Source organism: Gossypium hirsutum, chromosome A01 (assembly GCF_007990345.1).
Source record: "Gossypium hirsutum isolate 1008001.06 chromosome A01, Gossypium_hirsutum_v2.1, whole genome shotgun sequence".
Taxonomy (NCBI): domain Eukaryota; kingdom Viridiplantae; phylum Streptophyta; class Magnoliopsida; order Malvales; family Malvaceae; genus Gossypium; species Gossypium hirsutum.
Window position 1 is genome coordinate 98,329,073 of NC_053424.1, and position 7,631 is coordinate 98,336,703.

At 31.9% G+C, this 7,631-nt stretch overlaps 1 pseudogene; it reads right to left on the reverse strand.

The window, feature by feature from the left end:
* Positions 1–2,273: 2,273 nt before the first annotated feature.
* On the reverse strand, positions 2,274–3,235 carry LOC121224079 (photosystem II CP43 reaction center protein-like; annotated as a pseudogene).
* Between the last annotated feature and the right edge of the window lie 4,396 nt (positions 3,236–7,631).

Below are 7,631 nucleotides of genomic sequence, written 5' to 3' on the forward strand. Positions count from 1 at the left end.
TTTTGAGCTCTTATGTGCTTTTTTTTTTGTGTGTGTGTGTGTGTGTGTGTGTATAAAAGGATATATTTGCCTGTTGATGTTCCTCATGAAAGGTTGGAAGTTATGGGGGCTTAACTAGTTGTTGATGAGGCCCTGTTTTTCCCAAAGGAAATCCCTTATGTGTTTCTGTCTCAAGAGAAATTCAGGTCACGTATGAGTGATGGTGCTATGACCAGACAAGTCTTCTAAGTTCTTTTCTGGACTTCATCTCGCTTAAGTCATATCTTTAAGCTTCTTAGGCTCCCTTTTGGATTCAATGGTGGGTGCAGAGCGTTAGAATCTTCCAATAATTTGGCTTTGAATTTTAAATTTGTTCTCATCTCATCACAGCTTTTTTGGTGAGTTGTTTGCGAACTTGTCTCACTGGAGACAGTTTCTTCACTGATGCGGAGGTTCAGAAAAAAACCAAGTTAAATTTCTTTTTTTATCCCTTCTCGAAGAATCTTTTTATTAAATATAAAATTATTTCAATATTTTAATCATCAATATAAATATAAATATTTTTTTAATAATTTATTTTTTAATTTAAATATAATATTACATATGTATTTTTAACTTTTTAATTTCGTAACATTAGAAATTCTATAAAAAATTTAAGAAATAATTAAATTTAATTTAACTAATATATATGTGCAGTACAGAAAGTTAATATATATTTTATAACAATATTTTACCCAAAAATGCTAATTTTATTTAGCAGGTATAATTGTTATTTTGCCACGTGCATATGATTTAAAATTGCGGTGTTTCAAAGTTCCAATACCTTGAGAAAAAAAAAATTTCCAATTTCATTTGATTGATATCATCTAGGAAGTTGTAAGTAGTAGGTTATTAATTTCATTGATTGAAATATCTTCTTTTATATGGTTTTTATTTTTTGAATTTAAAATTTTAAAACGTGTTATAGATTTAAAAAGGTATTTAATATCTTGGGTAAAAAATAAATTGTATTGATTTAAATCTAAGAGAATTTTAATAGTTTTAATCATTCTTGAAAGTTTATATTATAAGAATTAATAATTTAAATTATACTAAAATTAAAATATAAAGATTTAATTTTAAATTTAAGTAATACAGCTGAATTTTGATATAAATTTTTTAAAAGAAAAGGAAAAGATATAAATTGTTTTAAAAGAAAAGGAAAAGGACAGTAATTATGGAAGAAAAGCCTTAGGCATTCCTTTTATATATATATATATATATTTAGATGTTGGTATAAATTTTAGTATTGCTTAATTTTGAAGTTTTTGATATATCAATATTTAAGATAAATTTTATATGTATTATACGTCTTAAATTATTTGGTGACAATACAATTAAAAATTTTATTATACATTTTCAAAGCATTTTCAAATATTCACAAAATATTCAAAAATATGTTGTAAATGTGTCATAATTTATTTAAATATTTTTAGGTTAATACTAAAGTGTTCTATGGTGTTTAAAATATTTTTAAGGAGTTTTGGTATGTAAGTCTCTAGACATACGACTATATATCTCAAGATATGAAAACTTTGAAGTAAAAATCTGCTTTAAAAGCTATCCATCTTGAGGCATTGTGCAGTATGTTTAAATATAATTGACAGATTATCTCGAGACACACTATTCATGTTGTGTCTTGAGACATGGCTTGCTAACGGCTATATAACAATTATTTTTCAGTCGTGTTTCGAAACATCTTATTAGGTCTAGTGTAGGGATAGCTTCCAATGAGGAGATTCATCATTAACGACCATCAATGCCCACAAACTTATTTCTTGGTATAAATATTTTGAGAACACTTCAAGACACAAGAGTGATATCCAAGCATCAAGATCAAGAGAAAAGTATTCAAATCTTTATTCTTCCCTTTTTCTTGTAAACATTCTGTAAGAGTTTAGTGTTAAATCTTTTACCATTTACATATCTTTGTTTTGAGAGTTTAATTTTGTAAACACATAACTTATATAGGTTTCTTTGTTTACTCTCTTTCATTTCACCAATTGTAAATTGGGAGAGTTTTAGTTGAGCCACAAAAACTAGAAAGAGTTCTAGTTATCCCATAAAAACTAGGGGAAGGTTATATGTTAGTCTTGTGAAAAAGATAAGGATTGTAAATATTATATCTTAGCCTTGTGAAAAAAATGAAATTGTAAATGCTGTACTTTTTTTCTTGAAAGGTAATAATTTAAATATAGTTAATTAATAAATCCTTAGTTGGGTATACCAAGGTAGTGGAGGTAAACAATTAGGGCTCAAGCTTCTGGTCCAGTGGGCCCGTAAAACTCACTAGGACAAGCGGTATTATTAAACCAGACAAACCAACAAGCAATGAAACCAAAAACGGATAAAGCACCTAAACTATAAGACAAGTAAGCTTCTCCGACCATACAAGTGCACGACGAGCCCATGCAAAAGGTTTGGTTAAGATATGCCAGATTCCACCAAATATATAAATGGAACCTAACCATACATGTCCTCCAATTATATCTTCCAAATCGTCTACACTAACAATCCACCCTTCACCTCCAAAGGGCGATTTTAATAAATAACCAAATATAACACTTGGACTAAGAGTCAAGTTGGTAATTTTTCTTACATCTCCCCCTCCCGGAGCCCAGGTATCATATACGCCCCCAAAATAAAGATCTTTGAATACTAGAAGAAATGCACCTATACCTAGCAAAACTAAGTGAATACCAAAAATTGTGGTCATTTTATTACTATCTTTCCATACATAACCGAAAAATGGAAAAGATTCTTCAAGAGTTTCAGGTCCTAGAAGCGCATGATAAATACAGCCAAAGCCCAATACAACAGAGGAAATTAAGTGAAGTACTCTAGATACAAAGTATGTAATGGTGTCTATAACTTTTCCGCCAGGACCTAGCCCCTAGCCTAGAGTAGCTAGGTGGGGAAGTAAAAGTAGTCCTTGTTTGTACATGGGTTTTTCTAGGACAAAATGAGCCACTTCAAATAGGTTAATTGCTCCAGCACAAAATACGATTAATTTGGCATGGGCTACATGAGCCCCCAATAGTTTACCGGATAAATTGATAAGCCGGGAATTCCCGACCCACCAAGCAAAATCAATGGTTTCTTGGTCACGACCGACTAAAGCTAAAGTTCCATTAAAGAGTGTTTCTACAGGGAAGAACCTCCTTAAGAAATATAAGGTTTTCATAAGGCTAATCTTAACCCGCGATCCAACCACGAATACCTTTGTTTAAAAGAACATTTTTGGTGTAGAAAGTCTCAAATTCATGATCTTTTGCTGCACGGATTTCCTGGGAAACGAAGTCATAGGCACATAGGTTCAGAGCGAGACCGACTACTCCAAGAGCACTTATCCATAAACCTATTACTGGTACAAATAACGTAAAGAAATGTAACCAACGTTTATTGGAAAAAACAACCCCAAAGATTTGGGACCAAAAGCGGTTAGCAGTGACCATTGAATAAGCTTCTTCGGCTTAAGTTGGGTTAAAAGCATGGAATGTATTTGCACAATCACCATCTTCAAATAAAGTATTCTCTACTATAGCACCATGAATAGCGCATAGCAAAGTTGCGCTCAATACACCGGCAAGTCTCATCATATGAAATGGGTTCAATGTCCAATTATAAATCAATTTGTCTAGGCTCTTTTTTCTCTTTCCTTATTATTTAGAAAAATTTACGAAAAAAATTTAAAATACCAATTCCCTCCTTAATATTTTTTAGCCTAAAACATAATATATGGCCAAAAATTTCATACTAATGTTTTATCTGCTTTTTTATTGCAAATACATATTTAATTATATAAAACAAAAAATCATTGACATAATTTGATTCGTAAAAAAATGTATAATTTCAATGATTTAAAATGCATATAGTAAAGGGAATTACAATAAACTTTGTAGGCGAATATTATGAATAGCAAAAAAAATATTGATTATGCAAGTTAAGAATAAAAAGAACTTGAAAAATGAAATTATGATTGAGTAAACTACACATATATCATTAAACTATTAAAAATTATTATTCTAGGCATCCAAAATAAAAAGTTAGTTTGCAATTTAATCACTCAAGTTATATAGTTCGATTATTTTGGTTACTCCTGCGAAAATCACAAACGATAAACTGACAATGATTTTTCTTTTAAATTTTGATTTTCCACATAATTAATCCATATCATTGTTATTCATTAAATAAATTATCATTTGAGTCCATAACTGAAAGAACCTGTCTCATGGCTCGTTCATCATTGAGGTCAACTTTGATTCTCACCTTCCGTGCTTACTTCATTTCCAACTCCATCAATTCCTTCACTTCATTGCAAAACAATCATCTAATTTGAGACAAATGTCAAGATTGGTGGTGATGGTCCTAATAAACATTCGAAATTGAGTGGCCACCATATCTGACTTCATTAAAAATTATAGCCTTGCTTATTCCCTGAGCAATCCTTCAATAAAAAATGATTTTTTTGTAAAGTAAGATGAAGCTCAGAGAAGCAAAGCATAGCCAACTGTAACACCCCATACTCAACCTGATCATCAGGTTCGAGTCACAAAATGCCACATTAATTACAAGAGCAACTACGAGTACAACTAGTAATACAATTCATGCTAACATAAGCATTTTAGTACAAAAGCATGATATACAACTTTTCTTAGGACTTATACAAGCCTACATACACTCTAAAGTTAACCTGAGATTTAAAAAGGTTCAAATTGTAAACTTTTCAAAATTTCAATCAAGTATCAATACCATAGCCAAGTATCGATATCAATTTGAACTTCGATGTATCAATACCTTACTCTAAAGTATCGATACTTTTAGTATGGATACTTTGATGATTTTTCTTTAATTTTCAAAATCAAATTATACCTAATTAATAACTTATATCTTCATTATTAATCTCAACAATTCAACAATTCATTTAACCTACATTTTCTCATTCCTTAAACATATCATTCCCTAATCAAAGAAACACATGTCAATATATTAACCAAATACTGATTTGATCCATACCAATTCACATCCAATGGTTTCATTTCTTATGTCCCTTATTCATTTAAGACATTTACCAAATCATGCTACTTTCAATTAAGCATTGACATTGCCAAAATTCAACAAGTACATAACACATATACATTAATCACACACCAAACATGTCAACTTAACTTATTTATAAATCATACTAAACTACACATATCAACTTGCATATACATGATTATATTCATTTGCAAACTTCCAAATTAGCATTTTCAAACATAGCAAAATACTAAATTGACTCTACTAGGTACATGCCATTTAACTAAAAAAAGAAATTCACCAACTTTGTTGAGTTTGGGATTCTTGATGGATGCTAATGTCGCTGCTCAAGATCTCGTAAAAACTTAACCTGCACATAGAAAACAAAATCATACGCTGAGTAATAAACTCAGTGATAAATCTATGATTTAACAAAGTAATTAGACAATGCCACAAGCAACTATTTCATTCCTAACTTAATCTCATACCATTTTATGAAACATATATTCATCTTCTCAAAAACAAGTATATAATAAATTTACATCCTAACTTATTAGATTTGTATTCAAGTTAATCAATTTCATAGCTCAATTGACTCTATACAATCACTATATTTAGTTACAACTATATCCATCCATTCTTCATACTTAGCATGCATATTCACACATACATCTCATTTCCTACCACATTTTATATCAACTGCACTTATGCCAATCCACATTAAAACAAATAATTCCATACACCATATATTTTAACTAAGCATTACCAATTCCAAATCATGCATTTCTAAACCACATATCTGCCATATACTTTTTGTAACACCCCTCACCCGTATCCAACGTCGAGACAGGGTTCGAGGCATTACCGGACTTAAACATTCACAACATGCAAAATCGGGCCACAAAATTTCACCAAAAATTTAAACATCTCGAACACATGCATATCGTCCTTTATATAGGTCTTCGAAACCTATAATATTGTAGCACCCCGAACTCGGCCCAGACGTTATGACCGGATCCGACATGCCACATTGAAGCGTTCAAAACATTTTATATTGTTGATCCAGGAAAACTTACTTAGTATTTTAAAAGATAATTTCATTATAGGTTAAAGTGAATGGAAGCTGTGCAACAGGTAGAAAACCGGAAAAGAGGTGGTGAGTCCATCGGACTGCTTAAGTACCAAGCTCCCTTTGGATCCAATCCTAGACATGCATACCGCCATTGCCACACCTTAACGTCATGGATATTTCTAGGAAACTGATTTGATTAAGTCATTTTTAGGAAAAGTGATTAATTTTGGAAAATACTTTCATTGCGGAAGCTTTGCTTGTTGTCGTGTTATTTTGAAATCAATTGTTGTTTTTGAAAATGCGCCCTAAAGCTATCCAATTTCAACAGTTAAAATAAGTAATACCTATCTTAGTAATACATATTAAAACCATAAAAAATAATTAAGCGGGCTTATTACATTAAAAAACCCAAAACTTCAAACGTAAAAAAAAAGGATGTCTAGTTCACCAGAAGAAAATCAAACTTTCAGAACGGGTGGCCACTTCGTGTAACACCCCGAACCCGAGACCGACACCGGAGTCGAACACGAGGTGTTAACAGACTTTAAACCCTTTATAAAAATATTTCTCAGACACTGCCAATCTGCGTACTAGTCGCATTAAAAATCATATCTTGAGTTTCACAACTCGAAAATAAGTTTCGTGATTTTTCCCTGAAACTAGACTCATATGCCCATCTACATATTGTTTTCCAGAATTTTTGGTCTGGCCAATTAGTACAGTTTATTAGTCAAAGTCTCCCATGTTACAGGGATCGACTACACTGACCTTTGCGCATTACGACCTGGATATCTCCCTGCACAGAGCTTCAATACTGATGTCGTTTGTTTCTATAGAAACTAGACTCAGGGAGGAATCTATCCATATATGGTATGACTCCTAATTGTCTCTGGTTAATTTATAATGAATTTCCAAATTCGGAACAGGGAATCCAGAAACCGTTCTGGCCCTGTCTCACGAGAACCTGAATATCTCTTAATCATACTGTCCATATGATCTTTTCGTTGCTTCTATATGAAAATAGACTCATCGAGCTTCGAATACATAATTTATTCATCAATTAATTCCACTCCTACTATTTTTTAGTGATTTTTCAATCTCACGTCACTGCTGCTGCCAGCATCTGTTATGAAAGCAACTATGCCCATTTCGTGATTTCTCCTTGATCTAACTAGTAATTCGTCATACATATCACAAATTATGATCATGACTAGCCATGCCAAAGGCTAATCATTGTCAAACATCCCCCTACTACACTATTGCCATATCATGAATTTTAACACCAAAATAATCAACCATGACATATGGCATAAAAATCGTATTACCAAGACTTACGACCCAACATTAGAACCAAATTCAACCGAACATTATGCCATTTTCGCATGGCTAAAAGTTTACATACCAAATTTCAACAAAACATATTGGCCTATACATGCCGAAATGTTCTCTTAGACCAACTAAGAAGAAAATACCAAAGGTTGCTAGCCGGTGTGATGACTTCGACGACGGCACGATCACGCAA